We start from the raw sequence: 26,077 nt of genomic DNA on the forward strand, positions 1-26,077 counted from the left end.
CTTTTGGCAATTAAATTCTATACATTTGACCAACCATCTATTGCATGTCTATTTCTGCATTGAATTGGAAAAGTGACATGTTTGGTTCTCAAGTTTTAATACATTTTGGTAACCAAACATATCATGCAATAAAATCTTGAATTCCATCTACCTTGGACTAAGCTGGAATCCATGAGGTAAAACAGGTCCGTACCAACAAAAATCCATATAAATCTAATAAACAAAACACAAGGAACAAAAGCCTAGATTTCGATTTCGTTTGATATACCTAGAATATACAAACCAAATACGCTCCAAGGATATGTTTTATTCACGGATTCGGGCGAAATCCAATGACACTGGAATGTGAGATTCCATTTCATGACATGTTTGGTCGCCCAATTGATGCAATTTAATTGAGTCCATTCCAACGACATCCGCCAAAATCCATATATGATGGATTTCATCATTTCTAGGAATGGAAGATGGAATTAAATTCCTTTCTCCCATATCAAACTATCCATACAAACCCTATACTTATTAAAGGGTATTTTGGTCATTTAACAAATTATTCTGCCCATTTATATATTCCGAAACATATCAACTTATAAACATATAAAGAAGACTCTATACAAACTATAACCAATCGTAATTATTGTTAAGATATTCAACAACAGGTGATTTATCTCTGGTTAATAGCTCTTTAAATGTTTCTATTGCATCTGATTCTATGTCAAATTCGGATCATGATGGTAGTCGAACAACATTTTCATATGATCTGATTCGAATATATATATATATATATATATATATATATATATATATATATATATATATATATATATATATATATGCTACATGAACCGAAAGTAAGCAATCTATACATGTCATATTCAAAAGAGAATATTAATCAATTAATAATCAAACTATAGAAAATAAAATGCATTCTCACTTTGCAGCAACCTGATGCCTCTCTCAAAATATCACAAAAGGAAATAGTAGTCGGTAGATCGGCGTAGTTGAATATGTAACAATTTATAATGGTGTGTTATTATACCATAATGTATGAAATGAACCTTTCTGTTCCTTCCCAGATTCTATGAATCAAAAGTATCATGTACTTACAGAATAAAACCTCATCATCCTCTCCTTTTATCGACAAGCTTTCTCCATCCAGTTGATCTCCTTTACCAAGAGATCCCTCCATATTTCGTCTTCATTAGACTTGACATCCTGTAAAAAGACATGCAATATCAGATACATAGTAGAAAACAAACTAACAGCACAAATGATGTTATATAAATCAACATTATATCAACTAAGGACAATTATATCAATAAAAACAATTTTAGAAAATAGTTTCAACCTTGAGAGAAGTAAACTGAGACCCAATTGGGTGGAGACTTAATGGGAACAATAAAGAATTCCTCGAGGTAAATAAGATGATCAGTTTAGGAGTAATGGCAATAAAAGTTATTATTTTGGAGAACCTATTCAAGACATTGTAGTATACTGGAACAATATGAGCGAAATTTTTTTAGAGGATTCAAAAGCTAATTTAGAATATATCAACAACGAAACATATGAATCATAAAATAGAATAATTCCTAAATCCGAAGAAAAAGTACACCTGCAAACATTTGAAGGGATTATAATTCTTTCTAACCTTCTATATTATTGATCTTCTATTTCATCAATGTTTCTAACCTTCTCTAACAGTATGGGTAATAGAGTCTGACCAACTTCTATTCACATAATCGCGTTTATGGTTCTATAAAAGAATATAATTTTTTCAATTTTGCTAAAGTACAAAACAAATCCACAACTTAGGAAAACCCAAATAGCATCCACTTTGAAAGACTACATATGAATCAACTTTGTTAAGGTTTAAGGAGGGAAAAATCGACCACCTTTCGCAGCCTTCTATATCCAGTAATGGTGGTGGCTAGAAGGTATCTTCCCTACGACGTGTTTTCCATCGATTCAATACAAAAGGAGACGAGATTGAAAACCATTCTAACAAACATAGCTTTTGATTTAGTTCAGGAATACAAAGTAAAAATCATTAATCATAATACTTACTCAAACTCTAGCAGTCGGATCTTGACACCAACAATTGAGGTAATACCAAAATCGGAAAACCCAAATCCAAAAGAAAACCCGGTCGAAGTGTTGCACCACTAGAAAGCCCCATCCCCATCCTAGGAATTACCGGCATTGAATGTATCCGACATCGAAGCAGGACTCGTCGGTTGTGGATGTCGCCGTAGTCGAAGTAGAGTTGCATGAAATTAGGGCTCGCCGACTTCTGCAGTGGTGGAGGTAGACTCATCGGAGTGTTCTGTGGTGGAGGCGGACTCGTCCGCGTCGGCTATGGCGGAATCGAAGAAGCAAACTGAGCGATCGATCGACTGCACTCTACGGTGGTATCATAGAAGAACTCCCATAAGTTCGATTTGTGGCCTCTTTGTGTTGATTTCTTTCAAAAGAGAGGAGAAGGTTTGGAGAAGCGTAAGAAGTGGTGGAAGGAAGAAACTTGATTGCCGGCATTCCAAGCGGTTGAAAGTTTTGTGGATTGAGAAGAAGCGGTGGATGAGAGGTTAAAGTAACTCAGGTGGAGGGGAGTAACTAGATGAACAGTATCTGTGGTCAGGTACGGTTCAAAAGGGAACTCTTTTTTAATATATATATATATAATGCATTTAAGAAAAACATAAATTTATAATTAATTATTATTTAAAATTATTATTGGATGAAAAAGTTTTGTAAAGTATTTATTTGATAACGAAACTTTTTAAATTTTATTGATATACTAAATCTATTTAATAACTAAATAAGAGATTTAAAACTTATTAAAAGACCATAGATAGGCCACGTGGTTGGTTAGGAAGACTATTTATAGATGAAAAAAATTTAATAATTTAGGTATATTTAGTTTTTTTTATAAAAAATAAGCTTAAATAATTAAAAGAGCGAAGTGGGGTTTTTTTTCGGAAAAAAATATTATTTTTTATATATCCATATAAATCTCTATGGAAAGAGGATAAAAATTATGAATTTTGGTACATTTGGTTTTTTTTTTTCGATAAAAAAAATGACCTAAAAAAATTAAACAAAATAATGGACTGAGTCTTTTTGGCATAATCTGGTGCGTGTGCGTCTAATGTAAAAGTCTACAACCCTTTCGATGGTTGTTGATCATTATAATTTTCGACGCTCATGTTATGTTCATTGGTTCCTTATTAATATGGGTTCTCTATATTAAACCTCACCATTATATATATATATATATATATATATATATATATATATATATATATATATATATATATATATATATATATATAGAGAGAGAGAGAGAGAGAGAGAGAGAGAGAGAGAGAAAGAGAAAGAGAAAAGATCATTTAAGAACTTAAAGTTTCCCAAGAATCCGAGAACCAAATGTGGAACGTTAGATCAAAAAATTTAATGGCTTAGATTAAAAATGACAGAATTGTAATTATCACTAATTTGAATGGCATGTTAGACTTTTTCTAAAAGATCAGAAGGACAAAATCGACATTAAATATATAATTCATAATAATTTATTTTCATCTTTCTCTCTCATGTCTCATGTTCTTCACACGTCTCCAGATCTCCTCTCTATCGATTGTCTTCGTCCTCCCTCAATCGACCACCTCTACCTCCGTCAACGATCAACAACAGCTACCAATAACCAATCCTTGATTGATCGATCCATTTGATCGGAAGAGAACAGAGAAAAAAGAGATGGTTATCTCAAATCAAAGGCGACTTTAATATCATCATCGCCATCGGGCCGTGCAGTGAAGGAGTTACCGTCTTTCATTGACGTCGGTACATCGACGATAGATGGGGTACTGAAATCAATTGCGGATATCATTGTACAAGGTAAGGAAGCTCTTCTTGCAGCTTCAGATATTGATGATTCTAATGCTTCTGAAAGACATACTTCTAGTGATCGCAGTGGTTTGCATTGGTACAACCATTTTGATGAATGTGATTCATATGCGAACTTACTGTGAAGATCCCGAGGATATAGATGATTTCAATAAGTGGAAATTAGGGTTTGTGGTTTGTGATAAGAAAGATGAAATTGAGATATTAATTGGAGATAATGGAGCTTTGTTCATAATCTATCCATTACATTATTCGTGAAGCATTATTGAATGAAGAATATTAGGTTTGTTTCTTTTCTTATGGTCATTACATTACATCCTCTCTTTATTTTAGTTAATTTTCTAAAAATGCTTTTTCACATGTTAGATACCAGCATGGTTGTGTGCAGAAGCTCAGTGGCAAGCCTCATCCAACAAGAAGTCAGTGATTTCTTGGAAAGTTAGTATTTGATCTATTTCTTTTCTTATTCCTTTCTAAATGATTATGTTATAGATCTTGACATGTCCAATTTGCAGCTTCAGGTACACTTAGAATTTAAGAATGAAATATTCTGATCAGGTAACAAAGTCAGACAATGATTCTTTGATATCATAATGATTGATTATGAAGAATACGAAGTGTATAAGTTACATATGATCAAAACTCACCAACTGAAATACTTAAAAAATAGTTAATTCAAATATGAATGCAACATCTTACTTACTATTTGGTCTTTAAAGTTACATATTAGATGATTCTTTTATTTAAATCATTAATGTTTTCTTTCTTTGTGTAAGAGTACAAAGCTTTGAAGAAAATATTTCTAGGACAAGATACGAACTTGTTGCGGTGCTTCTATCTTGTTGCTACAAGCCTTTTGAAAATCCACTTTTAACTTCTTTTTTCTAAATTAATGACTATTTGGTCCAAAACGAAACCAAATGTTTAACCGAACAACAATCCAATCTATTTCCTATTGATTTTTGCTTTGATTCACTTAATTTTTATATAATACAATCTCTAAAACACCCTAATATGATTTCCTACCATACTTGGACTGCTAATAAAATGACTAGCCCCAGGCCCATCAAAGAAAACCTAATTTTTTTTTTAATATATATTCCTTTTGAAATATTAGAAAACAATTTAGTCAAAGAAATTATATTTCTATCTTATGATATCACAAAATACATGAAGAAAACTAGTTTGGAATTCATATTTATGCATTTGGTGATTTTATACCTTTCCATTCATCAAATCAAAACAGAAATTCACGTTGCCTCTAGAATGGATAAATAGACAACATCTTGTGTTTGTTTATTTGTTCATCTTGTTTTTATTTCTACAAATTAAAATCTCAAACAAAAAGGAATGAATTAAAATGGCTTCTCACCAACAAATCAATATCCCTAATGACCATTTCTCATTTCATCATCAAATTTCTTCTTCAACTCTGGGTGTTTCTCAAAGTATTCATTTGCTATCATGGTGTTAAGTTTTTTTTTACTGCTACAATCATCACATCACAAATTGGTAGAAATTTATGAATAAGCCCTTGATAATGATCTCTAGAGGTCAAAGTCAAATATTTTAATAATTATTGGGAAGCAGGATTATAAGTGTGTAGTGATTCACATGTAAATCACAAGTGAATAACATATGAATTACATGTGATTCACATGTTAATATCATGTATATCACATATAAATCACATGTAATTCACAAGTGAATCACATATGAATTACATGTGATTCATATGTAAATATCATGTAATTCACATATTAATCACATGTAATTCACATGTAAATCACAAGTGAATCACATATGAATTACATGTGATTCACATGTAAATCTCATGTAATTCACATATAAATCATAAGTGAATCACATATGAGTTACATGTGATTCACATGTAAATATCATGTAATTCACATATGAATCAAATGTAATTCATATGTAAATCACAAGTGAATCACATATGAATTACATGTGATTCACATGTAAATATCATGTAATTCATATATGAATCACATGTAATTCACATGTAAATCGCAAGTGAATCACATATGAATTACATGTGATTCACATGTAAATCTCATGTAATTCACATATAAATCACATGTAAATCACAAGTGAATCAAATATGAATTACATGTGACTCACATATAAATCTCATGTAATTCACATATAAATCTGTAACATCCCGATTTCCAAGTATGGGAATATTATTCAAAAGACAAGATTCCCTTGAAACTCGTCGAGTTCATGGCCTTAACTCGATGTGTTGAAAGGCCTTGGGCCGCACATCTTTTTGGAGAGGCAAACTCGACGAGTTGGTAGCTAATAATGAAACCCTAATTTTTACAGTGTTGCACCCTATTTAAAGGCCTTAAGTCTCATGAATGGCCTCCCTATTTGCCTCCTCTGTCTAGAAACCCTAATTTTCATGGAACCTAAGGTTGGAAATGTCTAGATTGAAGGGAAGGCTTCAGATCCAGAAACTCTTTGAGTATTGCAGTTCTTTTTAGGTAAACAGGCACATTGATTAGGTGATTAATGGCATCGAGAGTACCAAGCTAATTTGATTGGTTATTCACACCTTGTTTGTGATCCTCGGTATCCCAGTCACAAACTTGAAGGGCATAATTGTGATTAAACATGCCATTGAAAAGTTCAATGAATCTCAAAAGATCTAGGAATTTCATTTAAAACTTAATTCGTTTAAAATTTAATTTTTGTGGTGGAATTGGTAAATCGCCATTTACCTACAAGAAAATAGTTTGCAATTGGATTACGACATCCCTTTTCCGAATTGTAGAATATTGTGTTGGGTCCTAACCTTAATATTTCATTTGGGTGTCATATTAAGGAATTATATCAGCTAAACTTGAATTTCTCCCTTGTAGATGTCTAGTTTTGACAACTATAGTCTTCCCGAATCCTTTAGAAAAAGCTTTCCGCATGAAGATGATATTCCCAGAAATCATATTTCACTTCCTCCACCTCCTCCAATAATTCTCCCTAACCCACATGTTCGTCGACTTGAAAAGTTTAAGATCACTCAACCCCTATTGGCAAGAAAACACGAAGATGGAAAGTATGTATGTGATCACATCTTGGAGATGAAGTTGCATATTGACAGGCTGGGAATATTGGGTGTCATTTTCCTGAGGAAGTTGGTTGTTGACTTGGTTCTTCAGTCACTTCATGAGTCGTATGATCAGTTTTTTAAAGACTACTATATGACAGATCACAACGTGACCCTTATTGATCTTACTTATTTGCTTATTGCTAGTGAATCAGCAATGATTTGGTGCACTGGTAAAGCAAATTTGATTGGAAGATCGACTTCCCAAACCTCCGTGGACATTGACAATGGAAACATTGGAAGTCTAGAAAAGTCTTTTCTTCCCAATGGAAAAGGATCGCCCATGGTCAAACCGTTTGATCAAATGGTAGAAAGGCTGAGTCTGAGATTTTCCCGTGTGTCATTCCAAAAGAATATGTTTGTTTCTATTTCCAAGAGAAGGGGCATTGGATGCGAAGCTGCCGCATTTGCCTGAAAGACCACAAGTATAGTAAAGTCAAAGTGTTTGACTCTGCTTCAGGTAAGTCCACTATCTAACTCTATTAAGTTCCTATTTCTAGATTCTTAATACATGATGTGATAAAATTACATTTTGATGTTTTGAAGGATCGAATAAGAGAAAGGAAGCTTAAAGAAAGAGCAAGTTGAGTCTGATCACGAAGAGATGGATTTCGATCGCATGACTCGATGATCAGAATTGTGACCTGCTACTTAAGAGTTATAATAGATTACTTAGAAATATGTAGCAACATAGTTTTCATATGTATTTTCATTGTAAGGACAAGTTTTCCATGTTTTATAAATAAAGAAAAATTTTGATTTTATCTTACTTTATATTTCCTTGCAATGACATTTGTGAAAATTGATGTTTGTATATTTCTATTTTTAGCAATATGAATTTGATTTTTTCATTTGTGGTAGTGTCTAAATTTACCAAATAAGGAAAGATTTTCATCACCAAGTTTCAATTGGACAGAAACTTGGAATCATGCAACTTGTATTGTATGATGAATGAGAACCTTCATCTTTGGGAAATTAAGACTAATTCCTTGTTCATATATATATATATATATATATATATATATATATGTGTGTGTGTGTGTGTGTGTGTGTGTGTGTGAATTAAGTGAAGGACTAGGGGATCTAGTACACACTGTTGTGCACTGATCAGGTCCACCATAAAGAACAATAAGACTATTTGTCATGATTTACTAAGAGTTTTGTGAATATGATTATACTTTGTTCTAAATTCAAGTCTTAGAGTCATACTCCAATTTTGTGACTTGAGTGACATGTCTTAAGTAGGTTTATAACACATTTGAAATTGGTAGATAAGACAAAGTCCAACTAAGACCAATTATATGAAGTGTCATTCTTGATAAGAACCCGCACTAACTCTTGAATATTTGGTTGTCAATGAATGTGTCTTGATAAGAGAATCATATATGTCAAGAAGTCAGTAAGAGTATTAAAAGATCTTGAAAAGTTTAAGAACTAATCAAGAATAAACCTATCGTTTATCACTAGCACACGACTTGAGGTTTGTAACTATCGTGTTGACATATTCTTGTTTCTACGCCAATTCTAGTTAAAGTTGACTATGCATGTGATAACTATGAGTTCTCAATTGTTTGCATAAGGCAAAGCACCTTGATCAGTGAAAGTGTATTGATCAGTAAGAGTGATATGCTCAACAACTTGGAAGACATGGTAGGTCCTTGTGCTGACAAGTGCAAGAAATTAAGATTGAACAAGTTTAGTCCATATGAGTTTGAATCTGCTATAGACCTTATCTAACAATAATGGTTGGAAATGACAGTTTCTCATGGATAGGAACACATACACCATAAAATCAAAGTGACATAAGGTTTCTCTCTAATTCAATAAAATAATTGTGAGGAAACGCTTTCACTAAATAGATTTTAAGGAGGTAGAAGTTGTGTTAGTTGCATTCTCAAATTCGATTATAATTTTGGCACCCCTCTTCATATTTCGAATTGTGAGAAATGACAAATAGTTTGAAAATTCAGAACTTATTTTTGTAAGTTCTTAATAGTTTAGACACATATGAGCTTTCTTATAAAAGGTGTATGAACTTAGATATAGGCTTGTCGAAGTATCTCGCATCGAAAATCTGAACTTTGGTAAAAAGTCAATAAGTATTTATTTCTAGAAGTCCAGTTGATTTCTGAGTATATGTCAAAGCTAGTGAGAGCATAAGTGTTATGCTAGTAAGAATATAATTATCGTGAGTGGGAGCATGATTATTATGTGAAGTGTTGCAAGTTAGATATACTAGTTATAGGAAACAAAGGTTACAAATTTGCAAAGTTGCAAAATTTGAAAAGTTGTTTCGCTATAGTAAGGGAAATGATACTTATACTTCACTTCAAATCTAAAAGTTTAGATTGAAGTTTTAATCAAACTTAGTCACGAGCATATATGAATATCATATTGAATTGTTTCAACATTGAAAATTCTATATATGAAAATATTATAGCAAAAGACTGGTCAAGTATCATGTCTTTATGTAAGACATTATGAATTGTATCCCATATGATTCGGGTATAGGATCGATATCATATGCTATAATATTCACGTGTTCTATTTTTCCAAATTCCTAGGGCATTAAGAGGGGAAAGGATTAGAACCGTACATGACTAAGGTAGTTAAGCAACTGTCAAGGACGATCTATGGTTCACTGAGGATTGGTTGCTTAAGGATAGTTGGAACTATAGTAATGGATGGACCATATTGACATTATTATGAATAGACATGATTCTATTTATAATGAGTTGTCATATGGAATATATGGAAATGTTTCCATAATGGCAGATGGATATTAAGAATCTATTTATGCAAGAAGGATGTTCAAAGGAATGTACTTTGAATTTGAGACTTCGCTTCCTTGAAATTGTTTTCTTATCAATCTCTAAAGGAATACTTTATAATATTGTTGGCAAATTCTTTGTGACTTTTGTACCTCGACATTACAAAAGGATCATTGAATGATAGTGGCAAGAATTAGGTGTTCTTACACTAAGGATTTGGAATTGTGAAATAAGCATCATCGAAATGTTTTCAACTGATCTATTTCACAAAGTAAGGACAATAGGTAAACATAGTGTGCATTCTTGGAGCATGGGATAACTATTGTTTTAATTCAAGTATTAAGTTAATTAATCGAAACATTATACAAAGAATAATATGTAGTCAATATGGTGATTAAATAAAAGGTGTTTATTTATATTCAAAAGTTTGGAGACCATATTGGATTCGATTGTTCTTGTATTTCACTTCACATGTTTTGACTTCCCGAATAATAAGATTATTCAAACCATCTACAGTCGATCATACTTCGGAAGTAGGTATTGAGGCATGATTATCATGAATCTGACTGTAGATTGTCTAAAGTATTTAGACATAGCAAAGTTTGTTGCAGTGGTCATGAGTACTCCTGTAATAAGATTTGAGTGTTGGATTAAACCCACACTCATCTGAATCACTTCATGGATTTCATCACAGGTGATTGTGAGACGATAATATCTTATATTCGTGAAACGGAGACATATAGTTGCAGTTTACAAGTCGGTTGCACATTGATGATATGTTAACACACCTGTAACTTGGTATTATAAAACATATTGTTGTGTTGATTTGATAAGTAAATAGAGAAAACATATGAGTCGAAGTTTATCCGTTCCTTTTACCCTAAGAGGGATGAAAGCCATATTTGTGGGCATCTCGATGATTTAGTGATGACAACCCTAAGTGTTTGGCCAAGCCTGGACTGATTTGATTTGTTCAATTAGCCAGTCATCATAAATCGGAAATAAGGAAACAACACATGGACATATAGAATTATTATAATCCATGTCTCATGTCCATACGATACCTATAATGGAGGAATATATGATCCCTTATCTAATGGATGTGCTGCTGATAAGATCAGAGTTCAATAAGCAGCTTTTGAGAGCTACGATTGCTAATCGGATTTTGGAGTCGTACCTGTAATTATAGTTATTATAATTATCCAAGTGGGAGACTGCTGGATTAGGTGCCTAAGCTCATAAATATAGTTTGTATGTACTTTACCCGAGAGTAGCATGGTCCATTTCCGGTTGCATTCACCAGAACAATTTGATAGGACGGATATTTGAGAAAGAGGTTATTTGTGATTTATTAATATATTATAAGCATAATATGTATAATATATTAATTCAGAAATCGTATTATTTAATTAGTATTGATAAAAAATTAATTTGTAATTAATTTAGTGATCAAAAGAGACTAATTAAATTAACGGGGACTGATTATGTAAATCAGTGATACATATAGTTTGGGCCAATGACCCATGATTGATTACTGATGGACTAAGTTTATGTGAGAGTCCATGAAGTGTTATTCCATAAGGCTAATGAGTTATTGGATTAAAATCCCAAGGTAATTAGTGTTTACAAGTTGAAACCCTAGGAATTCCAAACTATATATTGAACCCCTAAGCTTGCAAAATGGGCCCCCAAGACTCCTAAGGTGTAAGCCTAGCCGATTTGAGCTCCATAACTTTTCTCTCATATTCATCTTTTGTTCATGTTGTCTTGTGAACCGTTTGAGGCATCACACTTGAGGTGCTAAGCTCTTAAAAGGCCAAATTCTACAAGCTACAACAAGAGGTAATTATCTAACTAGTGTTTATGTTTAAAATATCTATGTTGTATGGTAGTTATAGGTTTCATGCTTTTGGATAATTTTGTTGCATGTATAGCTAGAGAAAACTTAGATCCAAAGAATTACGGTTGTATGTGCACCATAGGAGTGTTATAGTATATAAAACCCAACAAAAGGACTGAATGTGTTAAGCTGGGAAAACTCGGTGAGTTTTCCAGCTAACTTAGCAAGTTGGCTAGCGTTTTCGCAATTCTCATAATATAGTAAGAAATCGAATAGTCCAAGAGGTGCACTCGACGAGTTTGGTCAACATGGACTGTTGACCTTGAATGTTGACTTTGACTTTGACCATGGTTGACCAAGTTGGACTTTTGAGGGCATTTCGGGTATTTTGAGATTTTGATGGAATCGGTCACATGATGGTTGTAGGTATTTGAATCGGGACTAGGATTCGGAGTTACATTTTATCAGTTCAGTTACCTGTGAGGTGAGTTTTCCTCACTATACTTACGGGTCAAAGGTACCAAGGCCGGCCCTTTGGATTGTTATCCAGATTATCGTATGATTGAGTACTATAGTGATCTGTTAGATCTGAATCTTGGTAGATAGGATGATGATATTCTTATTGATTTGTATGATCTGTGCTTGCCTGTTGATTGATTATGTGTTTATGACTTATGTATATGTCGACATGTGTGTGGTTATGTTGAGGTGGTCCTGCTTTGTGTCAAAGGCCAACAAACCCAGGGCAACCCAGATAAACTGAAGGCCTGTGAGGCAGATCAGTCAGGCTGAAGGCACGGAGAACGGTCCAGACAGGCTGTAGGCCAAGTGTGGTGGTCCAGACATGCTGAAGGTTCTTTATGCATGTTGTTGCATGATAGTCATGACTATGGATTGTGGTGGTATTTTGGGGAAGACTCACTAAGCTCTGGGCTTATAGTTTTTGATTATGTTTCAGGTACCTTAGATGATCATGGGAAGGCGAAGGCTTGATCATGCACCTCCTTGTATTTTGTGTTATGATTTATGAGAAAACTCTAATGTGAAACTTATTTCAAAAACAATTTGTAATAAATGATGGTTTGTAGTTATCTCAAAAGTTTAAAATTTTCAAGAACTTTTTGAAAGTTACAAGTTGGTATCAAAGCCTTGGTTTGAGTGAATTGGAGGAACACTCATGTGAATCCAGTCTCAAACTAAGGAAAATATTTTTTTTTAATGATTTTCAAAAGGTTTTCAAATATAAACAAGGAGGATGCGATATATACGATCAATCAGAGCCAGTAAGTAGACCCAAAATACCATATTGTTATTTGATATTGTGATATGTTAGAACAATATGCTAGTGATAGGCTAGGGATCTTTAGGAATTGCATGATAGAATTGCCTGATTATATGATGCTTGATAGCCTAGGTCCTTTCTCTTATGGAATTGACATCATCACTATAGTTTCTTAGTATATGCATCATAGTTATATATAACTAAGATCCTATAGCCTGAGAATGTTTGGTTTGGCCTTATTTTCTATTCTCGTTTAATGAAGGGCTTAGGTAGGATCAGATATTCAAATGTCTATATGGTCTAGTGTTATGTATGACTAGCATACACAAGTGTTATATGTTTGGTGGAAGTTTCATGGATGAGACATGAAGAGTAAGTCGACCAATCATGAGATGTTTAACTTTCCTCTAGGGAGTGAGGATTGAGTATTTGACTATGCTATGAGTATTGTTAGGGTGTTGTGATGATCCTTGAAACAAATATGGGTAGGTGTGGAAGGTAGTATGGGCTTGTACTGCTGAAATCATAAGACCCGTACGCGAAGCAAGGAAGTCACAACTCCTAGGGCTTCATTGGGAGTTGGTTCCCCATTTTGATATGCGTGTTATCTAATATCTTCTAGGTATATTTTCAGTATGGTGACTACGAGGCGAGTTGAGATTAGATCTGGATCCGGATCAATGACTAGCAAGCAGATGGGATCAAATGAGTTGGATGTCAGGATCAGGGCATGAGGAGGTTGTGGCCATTGTTCGGGATCAGATTCTGGAAAATTTTGGGTCTATCAAGACCATTATGATGGAGTTCTTTTACGATCGCTATGCAGCTATTGCTGAGACGGCTGCTGCTGCAGCCTCCGTAGCCGTGGCGGCTGCAGGTGTTGGGATAGGGCGGGTCTTTCAGTATCGGGACTTCGATAAGACGAAGCCCTCGACTTTCAATAGAGTTCAAGACCTAATCATAGCCATGATGTGGCTATCTGATGTGGAGGGATGTTTCTTCACTTGTTCATGCCCTACTGACCTTCTTCAGGTGCGCTTTGAACCTTCTGAGGTCCGGAGTGAAGGATTAGTGGAGACTTGTCACGAGATCGTATTCTGCTGAGCAGAGGGCTTCGATATCATGGGATCAGTTCATGGAGATGTTTCATACTCGCTATGTTCCTCGGGTCGAGAGAGAGAGAGGTTGGCTCGGGAGTTTTTAGACCTGCGGTGGGGATCGGAGTCGGTGACGGAGATCAATTGGATATTTATTAAGAGGGATATTTTTTGCACTGAGTTTGCTTCAGAGCAGGCTTAGATGAACCGTTATCTGAGCATGCTTAAGATGGACATCAAGCATTTTGTTTCTACTCAGCGGTGTGGTACTTTGTTGGAGTTGCAGTAGGCCACCCGACGGCGTGAGCTTGAGATAGAGTTTCAGTTGAGAGAGAGCAGAGGCAGGCCCTGACTCAGTCGCAACCGATGCCAAAGCAGTTCAAAGTCGCTGATTCTTGGTCTAGAGGTCAGGGAGGCTGCACTTGTGGGAAGTGCAGAATGGTTCATGTTAGATCATGTCGATTTGGTAGTGTGTGCCAAAAATGTGGCAGGGAGGAGCATTATGTGAGGGACTACCGCCATTCAGCCCCGGTTCATAGTATGAGGATTTGCTATCATTGTGATTAGGTTGGCTATGTGAAGGTCAATTTTCCGTTGGTCGCCGCCAAGTCGGCGCAAGCCTCCATGCTAGTTACTTTGAGGATCACTGACAGGAGTCAGGACAGGGTGGAGCCCCCGAGGGCTCGAGGTTGTGCTTTCCATCTCACTGCCTAGGAGGCCAGGACATCACTAGATATCGTGACTGGTATGTTTTTATCCCTTATCTTATTGATTATGTTTGTTTTATGCTCATATGTTTGTACCTCTGTTAGGTACGTTCTTAGTGAACTCATTGCCTGCTCTTGTATTGTTTGACTCGGGTGCGAGTCGTACTTTTGTTTCTCAGTCCTTTAGTAGGGAGTTTTCTTTGCCCATTGGGGAGTTGGAGTGTCTGTTGCGAGTTTCTATCGCAAACGAACACGGAGTTTCTGCTCCTTCCGTTTATCAGGGTTACGTTCTGGAGATCTTCGAGGTATCCTTTCCGATAGATTTATTCTGATTCCCATGGGGGATGCCTACGTGATAATGAGTATGGATTGGATGATCCATTTCTGTGTCATGATCGATTGATAGGGTTAGCGCATAGTAGTTCGAAACCCAAGTAGGGGAGAACTAGTTATTTACGAATAGGGCACCAGGTTGGTTTCAAGGTTTTGTTCGGTAGCCAAGGATCGATTGTATATTCAACATGGGTGTTCATGTTATTTGGCTTATGTGGTGGATACGCGGGTTAGGGATCAGGTGTCAGTTGTTGATGTTCCGGTTGTCAGGGAGTTCGCGGATGTATTCCTAGAGGAGTTACTCGGTGTGCCTTCTGATAGGAAGGTTGAGTTCAGGATCGACCTTATGCCAGGTGCGGCCCCTATTTCCAAGGCGTCATACCGATTGGAACCACCTGAGATGCATGAGCTATCATGTCAGCTGCACGAGCTGCTAGGCAAGCAGTTTATATGCCCGAGTAGTTCTCTATGGGGAGCGAAAATTCTATTTTTTCAGGAAAAATGATGGTTTGCATTGGATGTGCATCGACTATTAGGAGCTGAACAAGTTAACGGTGAAGAACCGTTATCCCATTCTGCGGATTGATGATCTCTTTGATCAGTTGCATGGAGCATCTTGGTTCATCAAGATTTAACTGAGGTCTGGGTACCATCAGGTCAGGGTGAGGGAGGAGGACGTGGAGAAGATCGTGTTCCGGACTCGTTATGGGCATTATGAGTTTGTGATGATGTCATTCGGGCTCACCAATACGCCTATGATATTTATGGATTTGATGAATCGGTTATGCAAGCCGATGCTCGATCGCTTAGTTATCTTGTTTATTGTTGATATCTTGGTGTAATCCAAGACCAGAGAGCAGCATGAGGAGCATCTTTGTGAGCTTCTGTGGTTTTGAGGCGAGAACGACTTTATGCTAAGTTCTCGAAGTGCGAGTTTTGGTTGCGAGAGGTTCAATTCCTTGGACACCTCGTTAACTTAAGGACATTTTTTTTCAATTTTTACAAAATGGAAACTTTCACCTTTTTTATCCAGGTTTACAATTATCAAATCATGGCCATTTGTATCCAAGAAATAAATGTGTAACGTCCCGAAAATCATTACATAAAATTTTTTGTTTTTAGATTAATAAATCTTTAATACAAATTATTTACATAAAACCAGGGTAACCAATATTTAGCAAAACATCATCAAATCAGATTAATCCATAGAATGTGGAAACATGTGGTGTGTGCTCTGCAATCATCCCGAGCTCTCTCATTTGAAAACTGGAGTACTTAAAACATAAACTGAAAACCGTAAGCACAAAGCTTAGTGACATCCCCAAAATACCATACAACCACTGATTATCATGGAACAAACATATAATTGCCATGGGCTCCTCCTATGGTCTTTATCTATAATGTCATGGGCTCCCCCATGGTCTTTACCTAGAATGTCATTGGCTCCCCCCATGGTATGATATCCAAATGTCATAGGATACCCCCGGGGTCTTCCATGCAAGTATCACACAGAGAACTAGCATATCACATAACATATAATGGGCCGGCATTGGTGCCTTCGACCCATGGATATAGTGAGAAGACTCACCTCGTACTGCCGAATCAAACAGAAAATCCATGGCTGCTGGCTGACAGATCGCCAAACTATCAAATTCAAAACAACACCCAATCAACAATTAGGTTCCATTCCATAACCATAAGTCCATTACTATGTTAAATGACCAATTTACCCCTTACCTACTTTTGGACCAAGACTTAGGCCCAAACCTAATAGTCCACAAGGGCCAAATACCAAAAACTACCCAAGGCTCAATCCATGGCCCAATTTTCCAAATTGGGCCCAAATCCATAGTGGGCCTCAAAAAATAGATATCAACCCAAAACCTGACGGCCCAGCAGGGCCCAAAACAACAAAGCCCAAAAGATGGCCCAAACCGAAGCCAAAAAACCAAAATCCCACTCTGCTGAGTATGCGGGGCGTACTCAGCTTGTACGCTAAGCGTACTGACTTAAGAGCTTGTACATTGCACGTACAGGCTTGTACGCCCAGCATACTCCTCTGTTTGACCAACTCTCAATTCTAATAAAGAGAACTACACTTTCACTTTGCGATCAGATTGGCTACTTTTCAACTTTAACATGATATGGTTCCAAATGATTTGAATAAAAATTGATAAATACATCAAGCTTGATAGCAAGTATTATAATCCAAATAATGTTGGTTTAAGGATCTTTAATATAAATATGCATTTATTGATCATATTGATGTTTAGTTAGGCATGAAGTTATGGATTAGTTCTGAAATAATAACATATCATGGACCTCTGATTACTAAAGAAAGAGTGAACCTACCACCATGTACCAACTTTGGAAGATTTAGAAAACTACTACTTGTACTTGTACTTGACTATCTATATAACCAAGATATTGCAGCAGGAACAACAACAGAACTACACAAACATCATGTAAGATGTTCTTTCCTTTTCACTTAATAATTAATATAAGTTTTTTTCCCTGCTAACTTAATACTAAAAGTAAGAGAAAGGACCCTAATTTTTTACAAATTTTCAATAAACATTTCGTGTTTAAGAATAGAGAAACATATATCCATTTCGGTTTCACTAATTTGTTAACTAAAAAGCTTCATAATAGATGATCAATATGTAGCTTCTTTGAGAGGGAACCCCCAACAATCAAGAAAACCAAATCAGGTAAAAAATTCTCAACCATAGTTTTTAATGATTTTTACTAACAATGAGTATGGTATTGCATCAAACAAGTTCTTTATTTTTTTTTCTTACTGTTCTAACTTTTTATACTCGTAATAAGACTATGATAATTTATATATTTTTTAAGATGGATTATATGGCTCGGTGATCTGAATTATCGTATTTGTTACCGATCAACAAAGGCACTTATTGAGATGAAAAATTAGAGGTCATAGCTGGAAAAATATTAGGTATGCAACATCATGTGTTTCATTTTGTTAGTATTCGACATTTAACATTTTCTTGGTATGCATCATTTACATTGATTGTATGTTTTCAACCGAAATCAAATGCCCATTAGTTTCATTTTTGTAACGCCTTGTTCCGAATCGATTCCTAATTCAAGGCTATGTCCCAAAGATCGGTCATTATAAGGATTAGGGTCTTTGAAAAGGTGAGATATAGGCCCATTGGGGTGTGAGTGATGTATTTGAAGTGATCTGGGTGTTTTGTTCGTGTTTTGGAGCCTAAGGGTATCTCTAGTAAAGTGTCAGTTCAGGATTTTGTGGAAATTAGATTTTTGTTCGGAAGGTCTTAAGGACGGTATGAGTTGATAGAAGTGTAGGGCTTCTCTTTAGCTTTCCGTGGATATAAGGATCGTCAGAAACATGATTATAACGAAGAAGTTATGGCCTTCGGAAGTTTGGTGGTTTTAAGGTTTAGTCGGGTACCTGGGGCGTACACAAAGGGTATGCGGGGCATACTAGTGAAGAGAGCAGTACGCATGGCATACCTTGGCGTACGCTGGGTGTACTGACCAGGATGGTTGTGGGTGTTCTTCGGAGTACGTTGGGCGTACTCCAATCAAACTCAAACCCTATTTTAGGGTCTTGGACCCTATTTAAGCTCCTTAACTCATAACCTAACCCTAATATCTTCAGCCTCCATACCTCTAAACCCTAGAAGTTGATCCTTAGCTCCCACTTGAGTTATTTTAGAGCTTCAAAGTGATTTTTGTGTGTTTTGGTGCTTGAGGAGGAAGAAGGAACTTCTTGAAGAGTCATTGCTTGACTTTGAGCTTTTGGATCCATGCTTTGTGCACCTAGATCTGACTTCTGAATGTATACAGTCTCAACCTTGACAACTCTTTCTTGCAGATCTAGCTAGGTGGCACTTTGTTATGATTTTGGTCCCTTTTTCGTGCTTGTGAGTAGAAGTTACTCCAGAACCTTGGAGCTTCATATTTGGCCTTTGATGGGGTTATGGAGTCATAAAGTTTGGATCTTGATGAGTATAAACCTTCCATGCAAGTTTGGTAGTCTTTTAGTGAAGCTTGGGACATAGAGTTTTGTTTTGGGTCCCATTAAGTCATGCTAAGTCATAAAGGCAGGAACTTTATGACTTAAGAAGTCCCTTTGAATAAGATCTAGAAATTTAGACTAAGGTCTTAAGGTATTAAGTGGTTTTTAAGACATTTTGGAGTGATTTTTGACCTTTGGAATTCATCTTTGGTGTTTGGGCTTCATTAAGCCATGCAAAGGCTTAAAGCGTTCGACTTTATGGATCAAGTCACTTATATTTAACTATTATGTGGTTTTGGACATCTTGGCTTAATGGATTAAGAGCTATGTTTTTTTTTCCTTTTTAGCCATGTTATTAGTTTATGTATTAGTTCAAGCATTTTGTCAAACACTTCATGTGCATGCCAAATTACTATATATTGATGTTAAAAATCGCAATGTACACAAACCCACAAGAAACTCTTTTATTAGGAAAAGATAATAATAAGAAGTAAGGTTGTAGAAAGCATAATAGTTGCTTGAAAATTGAAAATATTTTAAATCATAACAAACCCATTATGTCAATGAATCACAACAATAAAAAAAGTTACATCGTGTATACAAATACAATTCTTCCCCGATCAAACAAGATTTTGTGTATATGGGAGCAGTATTAAATAAGCTAACATTAAGGACTTCCGTTGTTTTTTTACTGTGTTGTTATTGAACTTTTGTTTTTCAAATAAACATATGCATCGGATTGATGCCTATGTTTGTCACATGGTTCTTTAATGTTAATAACCACCATACAAAGGGGGAGTTCCTCAAACCCAGTATAAAATCAGATAAAAGAATCCAACGGAGTATAAAACCTATTTCAGATAAAACAATCAACAAAATAAAATAAAAAAAAAAAATAAAAAAAATAAAAAAAAAAAACTAAAGGGTACTGAAGAATGAACAAACGTCATATCTAAAAAAAATCTTATGCATTTAATTGATACATTGTTTCTTTTCTATATGTTCGAAGTAATGAATTAAGTTATGAGTCTCCATCTTTGATTTTGATTTGTTTCTTATTTGTTCGAAGTAACGAAATCAGTTATGAAATTTGAACCTCTTCTGCTCGATCGAGGACGAATCCAAGCATTGAATATCCATCTTTAATATTGATTTCGAAAGCAACTTCTCCTCCAATTGGCACAAACCAAAGACGAACGCTTCTCACTACTCTGATATCAAAGTCATGATAATCTTCAAATTTGTGATAAATTGAATTTTATTGAGTTCGTTGGTTCGTTCGTTGTTGAACTTGATTATATATATATATATATATATATATATATATATATATATATATATATATATATATATATATATATATATATATATATATATATATATATGGGAAAAGTGAATATACCGTTAAGGGTATATAAACTTAGGTACCCAAACCCACCATAATACATCGTTTTGTTTGATATATATTCATTATAATGTTTTTTAACTTCAATTCCTAACTTGATTTACATTCGAGCTTTTCGAAATTTCACAATTATCTTTCTCTTACATCACATCTTTTTGCTGAACACCTAATAGGCTATATATATTATAGTTGAAAATGAAAATTATTTAAGAAGAAAATAAATTTGAAATTTATAAAAATCTTGGAAGTAAATCAAGTTATAAGTTGAATTATTAGAACATTGGACAATTACAATGTAAATCAAGTTATAAGTTGAATTACTAAAAAAAAAGCCTTCAAATCTATGTTATCCTATACTGTTTTCTTTCCATGTAGCTTCAATAACTATATCATCGGCCAGATTAAATGTTTTGAAATAGTCAGTGTTTTAAAAGCCGGTTCGAACCGGCCGGTTGAACCGGTCGAACCGGGAACCGGAGGTGATGGCAATTTGAGACTATTCTTTTTTTATGTTTTAGAACAATGGATTAAACATAATAAACTTTCAACATGCTTTTAGTATATGTAAACATTTTCTTCCATTAAAAAAAATATTACAATATTGTAACCAAAACATTCTTCATAAGAACTAATCAAAAAGTCAAATCTGATAATTAAATTAAAAAAAAAAAAAAAAGTCTTCAAATCTATGTTATCCTATACTGTTTTCTTTCCATGTAGCTTCAATAACTATATCATCGGCCAGATTAAATGTTTTGAAATAGTTAGTGTTTTAAAAAACGGTTCGAACCAGGAACTGGAGGTGAGGGCGGTTCGATTTGGACCGGTTTTATAATAATTTTCTAACCGGATTAAACCGGCCGGTTTTGGTAAAAAATCGGTTCAACCGGCTGAATTGAACCGGAATGGACTGGGTTGAACCAGATATTCTTGGATTTTTGTGTTTGTTTTAGGTTTTTTTGTTTGATTTTGACTTCTATAATGATTGTTTTATATGTTACATTCTATTTATATTCCTAATACTAAAAAGATCACAAATTTTGTAATCAATGTATGCAGGATAATTAAAACATATAAAAATATAGAACCGGTTTGACCATCCGGTTAAACCGGTTGAACCGAAAAACGTCATCCGACCGGTTCAATTAAAAAACCAGTTTTTAAAACATTCTAAATAGTTATCTAAGATATATTACTAAATAAAGATATTATTCCAAAGAGTAAATTACAGAAATAGTCCCTGTGGTTTGGTCGAATTCTTATTTTTGGTCTTTAAATTTAAAATTTGATAGGTTATATCCTCTGTTTTATAAAAATTGCAATGTTGGTCCTTAGTCCATTTAAAAAAACCAAATTATCCTTTATTTCTTATCTCTTTTCCTTTTAACAATTATATACATAGAATTAATATAGATTATTTTTAAAATTATTTTTTTTAAATCAATTATCTAAATTATATAAAATCATATTATTATTATTTATTTATTGCTTTATTTATTTATCTTTGTTTTTGTGGTTTAAATATCTTTTAATATATTTGATGTTTTATTTAAATATATTTTTTAATGTTTTTTTATGTTTTGTTCGTCTAATATAATTATTTAATGTTGCTTTTTTTATGTGTTTTTGCTTACATCATTTACTTATATGTACGGCTGTAAACTAACTGAATGTTCGGTGAGCCGTTCGTGAATTATTCGGCGGAAAATTTATTTATGTTTGTTTATTTCATAAATAAACGAACATGAACAATAATTATAATTTTTTTTACTTAAACGAACGAACATGAACAATGGTCCCGTTCGTTTATTTATGTTCGTGAACGTTTGTTTATGATGTTCATTGACGTTCATTTATATTCGTTCGTTTAATTTATTTATATTTATTTATGTTCAATTTTTTTATATTACCATATTATGTATTTGTTTATGTTCATATAAGTTCATTGTATTTTTTTTTTATCTTTGATCGTTTATACTCGTTTAGTATAATATATGGTAATATAATAAAAAAAAAATTGAACATAAATGAATATGAACATAAAGGAGCATATAACATGGACATAAATAAACATAAAAAAAAAAGATAAACATATATATATATATATATATATATATATATATAAACGAACATATAATATGGTAATATAATAAAAAAAAAAATTTAAACATAAATTAATATAAACAAAACGAACATAAATTAGTATAAACGAACTTCATAAATGAACGTTCACGAACATAAATGAACGAATGAGACCATTGTTCATGTTCGTTCGTTTAACTAAACGAATGATAATTTTTGTTCATATTATTTTATTAATTAAATTAACAAACATAAATAAATAAACATTAAAAATAATTCATTTTGACGAACAATAAATCAAAATATATGTTTAAATAAAACGTCAAAAATATTAAAAGATTTTTAAACCATAAAAACAAAGATAAATAAATAAAGCAAATAATAATAATAATAATAATAATAATAATAATAATAATATAATATAATTTTATATAATTGATTTAAATATAGAAGTAGTTTTATAAATAATCTATATTAATTCTATTAAAATAAAGATGATATATATATATATATATATATATATATATATATATATAACTGTTAAAAGAAAAAGGGAAAAGAAAGAAAGGGTAATTTTGTCTTTTTATATATAAACCAATGACTAACAGTGCAATTTTCACAAACTACAGGGATATAACCTATTTAATTTTAAACTTAAGGACCAAAAGTGAGAATTCGATCAAACCACAAGGACCATTTTGGTAAATTACTCTATTTTAAATGAAATTCATTTTAAGAAAAACATTAATGTTGTAACTAATTATTATTCTAAATAATTAATGGATGAAAAAAAAAGTTTTGTGAAATATTTATTGGGTTACAAAACCTTTTTAAAATTTATTGAAGTGTTATATCCTTCCTAATAAATGAAAATAATTTTGTCACTTGTCAATTTCTTATGAGTTTGACACTTGTCATTTTGTGGTATTTTTAAAATAAATATTATCCACTTGTCAATTTCTTATTTGTTTCAAATTTTAAAATTGAAGTCATATACTTATATATGTAAAGTATTATATATAATATATATGAAATTAAATTGTAATGAATATGTTTCTTCCTTTCTTATTTTAAAATTTTACATTAAAAAATATTTACTGCTTATACTTTAATGTTTAATTTTTTTAATTAACCCTTATAATATACGGGTCTTACACCTAATCAACTAGAATAAATGAAGATTCATTTGTCATATGTCAATCTCTCATGAGTTTTGATACTTATTATTTTGTAATATTTTTGAAATAAATAATGTCCACATGTCAATTTATGAGTTTTTTAAATTTTAAAATTAAAAGCCACATAATGTGTGTGTGTGTATATATATAATAAACATAATAAATGTGATAGTAAATTACCATTAATACATTTGTTTATTTTTTATTTCATAATTTTATCTAAAGATACTCATTGTTTACACTTTAATATATAATTTTTGTAATCAACCCATATAATACACTGGTTTTTTACATCTACTATATTTAATAACTAAATAAGAGATAGATAGGCCATGTGGTTAGTTAGAGAGACTATGGACCTAATTAAGTTTTGGGGCATTTTTTATATACTAAAATCCTAATGACTTAATATCTATATCTATAAGAGATAATCCTTTCTTTCCATCATGAAGGCCATTAGGCTATGGTCTAACAGTCAATAACAAAACAACAAATCTATCATACAAAGGAAACCCGAATTTCATAAGACAAAATTGCAAAAATGGTCCTTGTGGTATGTATTTTTTTGGGTTTTAGTCCAAACCACGACTTTTTTGGATTACTGGTCCTTTTGAGCCAGTTTAGTTGCGGATTTGGTCCCTCTTAAAATTGAAATGACTATAATACCCTTGGGGTATTTATTTTTCATTTTTCTTTCATTTTTTAAATTTAATATTAATTTATTTATTTTAAAAATTAAAAAATAATAAGGATCTCTCTCTCTCTCTCTCTCTCTTTCTCTCTCTCTCTCTCTTGTTTTCTTTTTCCTTAGAAATACCTGTAATCTCTAAAATTAAAATACATACACACTTTAATCTCACCATCGCATACCAACACCACCATAGCCTTCGTCACCATCAAATATGACCACCACTAATCCGACATCATCACAGCAACTTGTTTTTCGGTGGATCAACAAATCATCCTTACCGATACTCACTCAAATACATACATGAAAACCTTACATTTCAATTTAACCACAAATCAAAACCAAATCCTACAAAAAAAGATCAATTTTGCATCTGGGTGGGTGGCAGAGGAAACGTGTTACTTCCTTCCTGAATCTGGGACGTTTGATTTACCTGAAACACATGGGTTAAATCCCCCCAACTGGTTCCTCCTTCTTGAGAGCTCCGGCGACCGACGATATTGATCTTCTCCAGTAAGACGTCGTCTTCGGTGGTACATAAAGAATAGAAACATGATGGGTAAAGGGTATCGGGGTTTTGCAATGGTAGAGAGTAGAAATAGATCGAGTAAAGAGTGGAGGTGGGAGCATTTTCTGGCGAGAGGAAAGGGTGAAGAGGCAATCCTGGTCGGCAGGGTGTAGATCCAGCGACGATCTGATAGTAGAGTGTAGGTTTAGTTGTGGTGGACTGAGGTTCGGTGGATTTTCTACCAGAGGCAAAGAAACAGGAAGATGTGGAGTTATTTGGATTTCTGATCGGGTTTTGGTCGATTGATTTGTGGTGGCTGGAAGGAGGGAAGGTGGTGACTGGTGAGGAGCTGATATAAATTGGGTTTTGAAGAAGTGGTGTTGAAGAAGATGATACCATCTTGATTCCTGGAGAGAGAGAGAGAGAGAGAGAGAGAGAGAGATGTGGGCCTAAAATTACTAATTTATTTTTTCATTTAAATTAAATAGAAAAAAACATAAAAAATAAATCAGAAGGGCATTATAGTCATTTCAGTGTACCGAGGGACCAAATCCGCAACGAAACTAGCTCAAAAGGACCACTAATCCAAAAAATTCGGGGTTTGGACTAAAATCCCAAAAAAATACATACCACAGGGACCATTTTTGCAATTTTGTCATTTCAGAATTATACGTCAACCTAGATAAATTATTAGATTTCATGATTTTAAGAAGCAATAAAAACATTTGTAAAGGCGTAACCAATTATCAATAGTTAAAAAAAACATGTATGATAGTTCAATGATGACTGAATGCTGATGATTGTTGATTATCATCTCTCTCGGCAATTCCAATTCGACATTTGCCAATGTCAGTGAAAAAAAAAAAAGCAGCCTCGCAATGGGCCGTGGTCAAAGGGGCTTGTAGCATTTCAGCAGCCCTTCACGCAATCAATTCATACCTGTGCTTGAATTTTGTGAGAATTTTTTTTTGAAATAGTAAAGCTTCTCTACATATCATAATTTAATATATTTCAAAAAAAAAAAAAGATTATGAGGATGCAACCAAAATGTGTTTTGGGGGTTATTTTGGATAGTAACAGATGCTGCAATTTCTGGGCTATTTTGGGCTGAAATTCGTACTGTTTTGGAACCATTTTTAAATTGAAGTGGGTG

The 26,077-nt window shown here is 33.6% G+C and overlaps 1 long non-coding RNA gene across 1 annotated transcript; it reads right to left on the minus strand.

Moving 5' to 3' along the window:
- Positions 1 to 906: 906 nt before the first annotated feature.
- LOC111885184 (uncharacterized) lies at positions 907 to 2,609 on the minus strand. The gene is made up of 3 exons (XR_002848023.3): positions 2,062 to 2,609; positions 1,890 to 1,995; positions 907 to 1,212 (listed from the first exon to the last, which is right to left on the minus strand). It is a non-coding gene; the product is annotated as an uncharacterized LOC111885184 (long non-coding RNA).
- Positions 2,610 to 26,077: the final 23,468 nt, after the last annotated feature.

This window comes from Lactuca sativa, chromosome 9 (genome assembly GCF_002870075.4).
Source record: "Lactuca sativa cultivar Salinas chromosome 9, Lsat_Salinas_v11, whole genome shotgun sequence".
In the NCBI taxonomy this organism is placed as follows: Eukaryota; Viridiplantae; Streptophyta; class Magnoliopsida; order Asterales; family Asteraceae; genus Lactuca; species Lactuca sativa.